This window comes from Gorilla gorilla, chromosome 3 (assembly GCF_029281585.2).
Source record: "Gorilla gorilla gorilla isolate KB3781 chromosome 3, NHGRI_mGorGor1-v2.1_pri, whole genome shotgun sequence".
Classification (NCBI taxonomy): domain Eukaryota; kingdom Metazoa; phylum Chordata; class Mammalia; order Primates; family Hominidae; genus Gorilla; species Gorilla gorilla.
The window spans coordinates 180,838,086-180,850,100 of record NC_073227.2 but is presented as its reverse complement, the minus strand read 5'-3'; positions in this window follow the sequence as shown (position 1 = coordinate 180,850,100).

Genomic DNA, 12,015 nt, shown 5'->3' with positions numbered 1-12,015 from the left:
AGCCACTGGAATCCCTCTCTCCTTTCAACATTAGTAGCACTTATTTCTTTCAATTAATTGGCACTTAGGAAATTCTACCTGAATTCAGTAGATACAGGGAACATAGCCCTCAAGATATGTTTTGGCCTTTGACATCATTGACTAGGAGAGCATCATTAACGTAATTATGGCACTCAGGGTGCTGAGATGAGACATCAACCCGAAATGGAGTCATCAAAGAAATAAGGTAGCAAATGTCTTTTAGTAAATGAGTGTGTCCATTCAGAGGAATAGAAAGTGTCCCTGGGACAGAAATGTGATTATCATCCTGGATTCCTCCAACGTTATCATTGCCATTTAACCAATAGAACAGCTAATTCTGTTTACTTAATACCTGTCAAATATAAATTTAGAACTCTTATTCCACTGGTAACTACATTCCTCATTTCTTTACTCCAGCAATATTTATTGAGCACCTACTATGTACCAGACACTATTCTACATTCTGGGGATATGTGATGAATTTTTTTAAATTCTCTGTCATTTTGGAACATAGAATGAAAGAATACAGATCAAAAGTAATAATAATAAATGAGTTGTAGAATATATTAGAAGGTAATAATGTCTAAGGAGAAAGGTAAATGAAAAAGGATGGGTAGTGTCTACAAAGTTTAATTTTAACTGGAATCATGAGATAAAACCTCACTGAGAAAACAATATTTGAGGAGCTATTTGAAGAAGAGGAGGAGACAAGCCAAAAAGATGAGTGAAAAAAAAATATTCTATCCTAGACAAAAGGAAGGGCAAACACAAAGAATATGAGTGCGGACATGTCAGTTCAGTTTCAGAAACAACAGGGAAATCAGCACCGCTGAGAGAAGTGCTGAGACGAGGAGGAGCTGATGTCAGAGAGAAAATGGTGAGTTAAACCTCCAGTAGAATTTTGGCTTGTCCCCTGAATGAGTTTAGGATCCATTGAAAGATTTTTAGCAGAGGAATGATATTATCTGACTTGTATTATTCTCTAGAGAGAACAGACTCTAAAAAGGTTCTACATTCTGCTGTAATCGACTAATTCAGAGCAATCCTCCATCCAGCTGAGAACTAGAGGAGCAGAATTTTTTAAAAAATCATCAGAAGATACTGGAGAGTCAAAAAGGCTTGGAAAATTATAGAGACATATTGAGAGTAGAAGGTAGTTAGAAAATTAACCTGGCATAGGAGACTACTTTTCTCTTAGGGGGCCTATGTCTTACTTAGGAAGAGATTTCTGGGAGGCTAAGAGCTGGGCAGTCTGAGAGCTGGACAGAGCTCTCAGTAGATACAAGAGGACTAGCGGACAAAAAATGGAATTTAGAACCAGTGACAAGATGTGGGCTGCTCGATGCTCAACCTATGGGAAGAGGGAAAGTCTAATTTTATATGTAATAGACTTTCATATGTAAAATACTCATGTTATAAATAATAGAATAGCCATGAAAATAATAGTTAAATGATGTGAATCTTCCAAGCCAATTGAAGGAGAAAAATGTAACAGTTTTTTTAAAATAGCTAATTCAAAATAAGTCATAAAAGAGAGATGAAGAAACTAACCAGAATAAATAAAAAGCAAATAACAAGACGGTAAGTCTTAATTCAAATGTGTTAATAATTAATGTAATAGTAATTATATATCATGCAAATGAAATATAAATTCTCTAACTTAAAGAATTGTCAGACTTAATTTTTTTAAATGCAGCTATATACTGCTTAAAATAGATACTTTAATAATATAAAAATATATAATTATGGAATAGAATAATATAGAATATAAATACACAAATATAGAATATAGATATACTTTTAGAATATAGAATATAAGAAAATATTAAAAGTAAAATATAAGAATATAAGTTGAAAGTAAAGGGAGATGTTCCCCTCCCTGTTTCCATGCGTTCTCATTGTTCAACTCCCACTTATGAGTGAGAACATGTGGTGTTTGGTTTTCTGTTCTCGTGTTAGTTTACTGAGAATGATGGTTTCCAGCTTCATCCATGTACCTGCAAAGGACATGAACTCATCCTTTTTTATGGCTTCATAGTATTCTATGGTGTATATATGCCAGTCTATCATTGATGGGCATTTGGGTTGGTTCCAAGTCTTTGCTATTGTAAATAGTGCTGCAATAAACATACATGTGCATGTGTCTTTATAGTAGAATGATTTATAATCCTTTGGGTATATACCCAGTAATGGGATTGCTGGGTCAAATGATATATCTGGTTCTAGATCCTTGAGGAATTGCCACACTGTCTTCCACAATGGTTGAACTAATTTACACTCCCACCAAGAAATAGAAGAAAAGTAAACATACTAAAATGCATGTTTGATCAGAAAAAAAAAAAAGTAAAGGGAGAAAAACACATGTCATATCTGCTGGTTATTTAACTCTCATCCCTCAGTTCTAAAAACTCCTTGCTATATTCTGCTCTGTGATGCCAGGGCTAGGATGCCAGGCCTAGGACACCGCACACACATTTCCAGGCTGCCCGTGGAAATCCTGTTAGTTTTTCCAATAAGGGTCACTAGAGATAATTTGGAAGGCCAGAGAAAGGATAAAGGGACTCGCTTACTATATTCTTGTTTCTGTTAACAATCGTTACTGTTAGTTGGCCCCAGCTGTGGCAGGCCAAACCCATCGCTTTCCATCGCCTCTCCCAGAGCCAGCCTCATCATGGCCCCTCAGTGGTTCAAGTAGCCACTGGGTAGAGACAGCTCCTCCAAGATCTGAGAACAGCTCCACAGGCCACATCTCTGCGTTGAATGGCACCCTCTTTTTAAAGGTCTTAGCACCAATTCCACAGGGCTCTTCCTTTTACCACAACATTTTTCTTTTTTTCTCCCAGGCTAAGGAGATTTGCTGTTTTCTATGGTTATTATCTCTGGGTTACTTCAGTAAACCTTTTTCATTACCTTCACCTCTCCAAACCTGTGTAACCAATTTTTTTAATTAAATCTACTGCTTAAAATATCTAATGTGATTTTTGTCTTCCTGACTGGAAAACTGGTACACCATGCAAACACTAGCCGAAGAAGCTAGTGTAGCTATAATTATAACAGAGAAGGTACACTGAAGTGGAAAGCCCCACTAGAAATGAAAAGAGACATTTCATAATGGTAATATACTCGGAAAATATTTCAATTCTAGATATATGTGTGCCTAATATCATGTCCTCAAAATTTATAAGGCAAAACAGAACTAAAGAAAGAACTAGGTGGATCTCTAATTATAGCGCTAGTTTTTAACAAACCTCTCTCAGGAACTGATAGAATAATCAGACAAAAAAGGAATAAAGATGGAGATGGGTTGAGCAAAACAAGTTCAGAGGGGTAGTTGTTGGAGGGGAAGTGATGGGGACAGAAGGGTGTTGGAACCCTTTGCAATATCCAGGCGAGAGATGGTGAAGCAAAGTACTGGGGTCACTGCATTCCGAAATTGATATTGAAGGCTGAGCCAAGACCTCCTGATATGGATGTAGGCTGTGGGAGAAAGAAAAAGTCAAAAATGACACCAGGCAAATGAAAGGGTGGAATGGCCATCAGGCGAGAAGTGGAAGACTGTGATAGTAGGTTTGGGGATAGGACAGGGAGTTCAGTTAGAACATCGGCATTTGAAATGTCTTTGATTTCTCTATCTAAGACCTTTCCACCTCTAAGTCATTTACTCACTCCACTTAAAAGTGGAGCCCTACCACTCTCAGAAGCCCCTTCAGGGCTTGTCTGGGTCTGGCCCCTGCTTATGCTTCCATCCCATCTCCCTCCCTTCCTCCCTAGCTCCTTCTGTTCCTCTACAGTGAACCTAATTACAGCTCCCCAGAGGAGTTCTTACTTCTAACCCTTTTATGCACTATTCTTGTGACTTGGACTATCTTTTAGTTCTTTGCCTGAATACCTGGATTCGTCTTTCAGGCAAATAATCTTATTCCCTAGGAATCCTGTGCTGAAGACTACATCTGGCCTCTGCACTGCCTTTTGTACATGAGCACTATCCTCCATGTTTTCCACAACTGTATCACTTACCATACAAAATCATAATTGCTTATTTACTTCTGTTTCTCCCACTAACCCAAAAGCCCCTTCAGGGTAAGTAACAGGACCTGTGTGCGCACCTGATGAAAAGGGTGTCTGATACATTGCCTTGTGCCTTGTTAAATAAATTCTCTATATAAGGCACAAAAACAATAACTGTGAAAACATATGGATCCCCAAAGGTTGGAAAGCATGGCTTTAAAAATCTCATTGTATGCATCCTGGAAATTTAATTTTTAAGGTGTTATAAGTGATCACATAACAATCGAGGAGAAAAATGAACAGAAAAACAATCCTTGAGGTTTAATATGATCTCACCAAAAGCCTAGGATAGATGTTAGCTTTTGAACGGAATATACCTCGCACTACCATTGTCATGCCATATGTAGATTCCTGCTAAAAACACATAACAAAACATCCTTCATTTCCTTCTGCTTTCAGTAATGTGTAATTTTTTACTTTCAAGCATATGAAAATAATCAAGCTAATTACGTATAACATTGTCAGAAGTTTTTCTCCTACAGATAAATAAAGGATCTCCTTGTCAAGTGGAGAATGGAGTATAAATAATAAAGCTTCCTTTCCAGACACTGTGGGTTTTTAACGTTCCTTGAGCACACCACTTCAAGGATGCATGCCACTTTGACATTTTAAGTCACTGTGATCTTGTCTTCGTGGCCACTGCCTCAAAATCTTTTTACCTGACTACTAAATCCACTTCATCTTACCTAGGATAAGGTTTGCCAGCTAAATTGTGTCTAGCCAGCCAATTTTTCTGAGATTCAGAGAAGCAGTAGCTACCTACCTCAGATGTTTAAAAAAAAAAAAAAAAAAAGATAAATCTAAAAACAAATGAACTTGAGTAGACACCAAAGGAAGGGACCTTCGCTTCCAAGAATCTGAGATTTAATGGGGTTAAAACCTCTCGAAACCAAACTGTTTAGCTCTCAACCCTCAAAAAAAGACTTCCAAAGCTGGTATGTTAATTTTCTCACCTAACTCATAACACTAATGATGCATGTGGAAAGGAAAATGCAACGAATTTCATACAGAAATTAGGTATAAATTTTCTTTCATGAAAGCATATGTAACTATGCTTCATATTTTATATTTTTAATCTATTTAATTTTAAGAACAAATAAATGAACTATATGACTCTAATCACTATGTGTGTTTTTTGTTACTTTGTCTACTCAAGATAAGAATTACACATTTAGCAGAGGTGTTCTCAATTGTTTGCTTTATACCAAACATTCCTTTGATGTTGGTGTTTAGTTTCGTGTTGGAAAGCTCAATGGTGGGGACAAAAAAAGGCAAAAGGAGTTCTAATTGAAGAAGTCCATCTCACAAGAATCAATATCGAGAAGAAAAACAGGTGTGTTGCTAAGCAAAGTATTTTTTTCTATTGCCCTATTCATGCCCTTTTCAAACATCTCAAACATTTCAAACTCAAATGTTTTCAAACTCAAACATTTATGAGTCCAAACCAGCTGTCACTGCACTATTTTGCAAGCCAGAGCTCAGCTATTTATGCTGTCTCTGCTGTTAGAGATCTATATGTTTTGATTTTTTTTCTACTTAGCACATGAGAAGCATAATACTGATATGTCACACTTGTTAATTGGAACATAAAGATATTTAATTTTATATGTGGGTTATTTCAGTGATACATACTATTTCTTATTCAAAAAATAGATATTTAGAAAAGACATACAGTCCCTGAAAGTGTAGGAGAATAGAGGCTTTAACCATAAAAATGGTGTACAAGATGAGAAGGATGGGAGGAGAAATTTATACAGGTTTGCCCTAATGAAGCTTTAGAGGAAGCTGGAGGAGGAGACATGAGGAAGTAACGATCAAGACAGAGAGGCTAGCACTAAGCATTCCTCGATATGCACCAAGATTTCTCTGTGCTCACATAAGCATAGATCAGGTTTCCTTTTAATTTGTTTTCTAATTTTACCCTTCAAGATATTTTTAACAGATTGCCCACAATAAATTGTTTGGCCACCATCAATTTTCTGCATCAAGGTGATTACACATATTATAAAGTAAATGGTAGAAATACAATTTCAAAATATATCTAGATGTGTTGGGATATGCTGTTTTTTATCAACATTCATATTCCATTAGGAAAAGTTGTAGGAGCATATTAAAAGGATTCTAAACCCCAAGGTTCTTGTCAATTCTGGTGTTTCAAAGGCAATACTTATAGAACTACCAAACAATTTTATGCAAAAATAATTTTAAATTCAAAATAAACGATCATAGCTACTGAACCGAAAATTGACTTGCCTGTGTTCCGAATTCAACATTTCAGTCAAGTCGTACTAAGGCCTGTTAAAGTAACACACGATCAGCTCTGTCATTTTATTATGCCAAATACAGCAAAGATCTATAGGTCAGTCATGGGACTGTTTGCCTTATATTTTCTGGAGAGGTGAAACCTCTTAACTGAATCCTACATTTAATCATCTCCAAATCCCAAGCTATATCTCCTGATCCCTGTTTCGATTTAAAATAAAATTCATTTTCTGGTGTTCTGTGTGAGTTTGCTTCAAGCTTGACTTAGAGATTTATGAATAGCATTTACTGTTTACTTACTGACCACTTCCGCAGTTCCGATCCCCATGGGGGTCTTCCACAAGGCTGCGGTACATTGGGAGATGGGAAGGAGGTGGATTGGCGAATGATTTCATGCAGTAAAACACAGCACCCTCACTCTTGAAGCCAAAGCAAATATTTTGAGGATAAAGTAACCTCTTGGATTTGAGTAGCACATTTGATATGAGAGTACAAGTTTGTCTCAACAAACGTATGCCATTTCCAATATGCCTGCCACACCCTGCTTCTGGAGAAAATGCTCCTATATTTCAGGGGTGAAATGTGACGGTGGTGATATAAGTGGTGAGTCCTCCTTTTGCTTGTTGTTTTTGGGTCTTTTTAGTGTGGGACAACATTCAATCTGATTATTGCTAAAAGTCAATTGTTTTCTCATTTGGAAGTCAGTGTCCAGAAATAGAGAACGAAAGCAGCATTTCCCAGTGAAAGAAAGCCCTTGAGTATTTACTGCATTAAAGGATTTAGGAAAGCAGGTAGCACCGGAAGGAAATACGGCTGTGCCTCAATGCAGGTGGGCAACACAACAGCCAGCAGGAATAAGCTACCCCTCAGTCCAAGTTATATGCTCTCTGAAATTTTCAACATTGATGATAATGCCTTGCTTCTTTAGAGCTTCTCCTCCCTTGACTTCTGAGACTGACAATTCCCTGTTACTTTTTCTTTTTTTTTTTCTTTTTTTTTTTTTTTTGAGACAGAGTCTTGCTCTGTCACCCAGGTTGGAGTGCAGTGGTGTGATCTCAACTCACTGCAACCTCCTCCTCCTGGGTTCAAGCAATTCTCCCGTTTCAGCCTCCTGAGTAGCTGGGATTACAGGCACCCGCCACCACGCCGGGCTAATTTTTGTATTTTTAGTAGAGATGTGGTTTCGCCATGGTGGCCAGGCTGGTCTCAAACTCCTGACTTCAGGTGATCCGCTCGCCTCGGCCTTCCAAAGTGCTGGGATTACAGGTGTGAGCCACCGCGCCCAGACTCTGTTACTTTTTCTACCATTTTAGTAACCCTTCTCTCAGATTCCAACTGTTCATCCCGTAAATGAATGTTTCCCAAGTGTTATCCACTAACATGAGAATTCCGTGGATGCTCATCAGCATCCCTGGAAATAGACAAGTGATATTTTCCATGCTACCTAAGTGGGATTTCTACACACAGGAAACAACCTCTGCCTTAAATATTCTTGTTCCTCATGTTTCATCTCTCTCTACTCACTTCTTGGACAATTGCATGCACAATGTTTTCTTCCAGCCACGGTTTACATATTTATGAAGTACAAATCTCTCTCTCCAGCCCCAAACATTCTCCTGGTCTCCAGGTCCACTTTGTCAACATTCTACTATATGTCTCCCCTATAGATCCCATAGAAATGCCAGTCCCTCACCACACATAAAACAAAACATTTGTTCAGGATTCACAATTCTTATCTTCTATGCTAATAGCAATATCTACCCACTTCCCCCATTCACAAACGAAAGAATAATTCTAAACTCTTCTTCACTACCTTAAGTCATGTACCAACTCCAGTTAATTCAGTCTTTTAACTCTCTATATTTAATTCTATGTCTTTGTCAAGACTTCATGAATTTTTATTTGGATTACTAAAGCATCCTCCTTACTGGTCCCCCAGACTTCGGCAAGACACATCATAATACTGTAGGAATAAAATGAGGTGTCACCTCCTCTTTGCATGACCTTGAGTAAGTGATTTAATTTTCCTCCTCCTAGGGTAATAGCTATTGAAGGAGTTAAGCAGGTAAAATACAAAACAGAAGACCTAGAAAGAATAAACATGAAATACTCACTACTTTGACTTCTTCAGAGTAGGCAAATGTTCATACTGTTTTCAAAATGATTCCCCTAAAATGCAAATGTTACCATGCACGATTCACAGATGCTCATGCCGTTCACCTGCTTATACACATCCAGTGACGGCTCAAACAAACCTGAAAGTCGAGAGCATGGCATTCAAAGCCCTTCATGTTCTGCTTCCCCTGATATTTTCCTCAGGCACCCGTAACCTGTCTCTACACCAATTATGTCTGAGTGCCATCACTAATTCAAGAATTAGTTCAATCTAGGAAAGGACAGTAAATTTACTTGCGCGTGGTAAAAGTTATCTTTCTTGTCTGCTGCCCCCAGCCAGCCACTAAAGAGAAGAGCCAGTGCTGGTTCATACACACAGGGACGCAGACCACACTTCTTTGTAATTAATCGCAAGTAATGATCTGCCTTGTATAAAAACGTATTTGAATATCCACGGCTGGTTTTACACATAATTTTCCGACTCTTTCAAAGTGACACATGCTGAATAGCAGTGCGAATTTACAGCCAGGCTTTCCAAGCCATCATCACTGCTTTAATGACAAAATACTCTCACCAGCACCTCAACCTTCATCCAAGTTCAGTTTCTTCATTTCACCTGCGTCGGGACTTAGAAATAAAACCCCAATTTTCTTTACAATGTACCCACAGTGCCTATTCACAGAAAGGCTAGCCTTAAGGTAGAAGAGAACCTTTATTTTTAAAGATTCTGTCTTTGGGGCTTGTTTCCAGAGGAAGTCCTAAAGCCTTTTGTAGCTAAAGAAACCACTATTCAAAGAGAAGCACCGAAAGCCCAGTAAACCTCCAGACATTTCATTCCCAGGGCTCTGGAGGTATTATAATCTATGGAGCAAGCTCGGTGACCCTTGTACACTATGTTGCTTGTAGCCTTTATAATACTAAGATAGGAAAAGATACGCTGACATAAAAATCAAGGAGAACCAATATTTTTTCTATAACATTTTAGTTTGCCTTTTAAAATACCCCTGTTCATTCATTTGAATTAAAGATGGGATCACATGAGACTAAAGAGGAGCATATGACTTATTATATTTAAAAGAATTCTAAATTTGCGTTAGAAGAGATTCTGATCACATAAAAGTATGTTGTCTTATTCTAGTGTTGTGATCATCAAGGCAGATGATTCTGCGGTTGTGATCATCAATGCAGATGACCAGAATAAGACAACATACTTTTTTTTTTTTTTTTTGAGATGGTGTTTTGCTCTTATTGCCCAGGCTGGAGTGCAATGGCACAATCTCGGCTCACTGCAACCTCCGCCTCCCCGGTTCAAGCTATTCTCCTGCCTCAGCTTCCCAAGTAGCTAGGATTACAGGCATGCACCACCATGCTCAGCTAATTTTTTTTTTTTTAATTTAGTAGAGATGGGGTTTCATGTTAGTCAGGCTGGTCTCAAACTCCTGACCACAGGTGATCCACCCACCTTGGCCTCCCAGAGTGCTGGGATTACAGGCATGCATCACCACACCCAGCCTGACAACATGCTTTCATGTGATTTATTATCTCTATTGATAATTGTCTCTTGATAATAAATGTGTTCAAAAACCCATCTTTCACAGTCAAATAGAAGTTTAGATGTTTTCTTCCTATGACATCCCTCTACCAAAATGTTTAGTTTCACTGAGGATTATTACATTTAATACAGTAGTATAATATTTCCAAGATTAATCTGTGCAGTTTACATTTCTTTGTCTCCCATCTTCATCCCCGTCCCCCATTAGAGCTGCCAGGCTATTTTCTTCTTCCTTCCTCCAAGGAAGAATGTGAGGAAGCAGAAGTCCATGAAAGGGGATGTATTAATATATTTCTGAGTTTTGTGTTTGAACTAACAAATTTCTTAGAGAAATAAGAAAACAAAGACCAAATTTTTTTTGGAGGGGGACATATTTTTTTAAAAATGTTTACAGCTGTGGGCTAGTAGGAGACAAGGAGGGAAATAAATACAGAGCAGAAATTAATGACAATATAGATAAATACATGTCCCAGATAAAGAGATTCTGAAACCTGCCTCTCCAGAGAGTCAGCAGCACTGGAGGTAAGTATGTTAGAGCTCTGTGTGTGCTAAGTGTGTGAGACCAAGAGCAAAGAAGATGTCTTCCCTAGGAAGAGTCCTCACAAGGTGGTGTTACATGCCAACATGTTCCTATGCCCACTAAGCAATAAGAGACCCCCTGCACTGAGACACCAGGGTTCATGGCAAAGAAAGAGTTTAATGATCGCAGAGCACCCAATAAGGAGATAACAGGAGATGCACAAATGCATCTCCCGGAGGAGTTCTGGGCTGGAGTTTTTATGGAGATCTTGAAGGATGAGGGGCCGAATAATTGGGGTCATTGATGGGTCTGGGTAAGGAAGATGAAGTCATCAGTATGTGTGAACTGCATTCTTTGATGATTCAGCTCCTTGTGGTCCTGCAGACCAGCTGAGTAAGTAGTTTCATTAGTGGGAAGGACCTGAAAAAATATCTCAAAGGGAAAACTTAATGTTTCATAATGTTCAAGTTGTTACCTGTAGAACAGTTAAGGCGATCTATAATCTTGTAACAGGGTCTACATGATTCTGAGGCAAGAGGCAATCAACTATGAGGAAGGGGTCAGGCAGTAAGCTGACCAAATAATTAATGCTCAGTGTGCTGCAAGCTGGGTTTATTTCACTTCTCTCTTTCCCTTTTTTCCGGTTAATTTTATAAAGTTTATAGGGGCGGATTCAGTGGCACGGTTGGATAATGGACTGAGCTAGCCCAGGCTCTATGTCACTAAAAAGGCACGAGAATAGTGGAATGATTCTTATGTCCCCAACAAAGTCCCAGAAGAAGCAAAGATGCCACCAAGATATAAAGGGTCCAGGCAGACAGGGCCAAGCTACATATCAGCATGATCTTCAGAAATCAAAGACCAAGGTTCAAATGGGACAACCAACATATCACTAGATCTTCACATAGACAGGCAATATATGTTTTTCACTCTCCAATCTCCTTGAATTCTATTGAGTCACTATAACCCTTATTCCCAGAATTTATATATTTATCCTGGGAAGAAGACACTGGCAATGATAAAGAATGAATTTTTCTCACTGCAGTAAAATGGGAAGATGGAGTAAAAATTAGGCTGAATTAGGAAAACAAAATATAGAACTATTTTTTATAAATAAGCTTGTAACCCTTACAGTTTACAGTTTATAAATAAGTTTGTAACCCTTGTAGTTCATTATAAATTATTCATTCATTAGAATATATGTAACATTCTTACTATTTGTTAGAGCTCACTACCAGTAGTGTTTCCATGTACATTATTTGTCATCATGGCCCAAATATTTATTAATCATATACTTTGTATAGGACATTGAAGTTATGTTGAATTAGACTACATGAATGGTAAGTTTTATGCAATAAAATGTTTCTAATTTCTTAGAGTTTCAGAGAGAACACACTAACCAATATAGAAATGAACAAAGATTCATGAAGAAATCTATCAAAAGACTATACATTTCTTTATGAGTATAAGAAAGAAA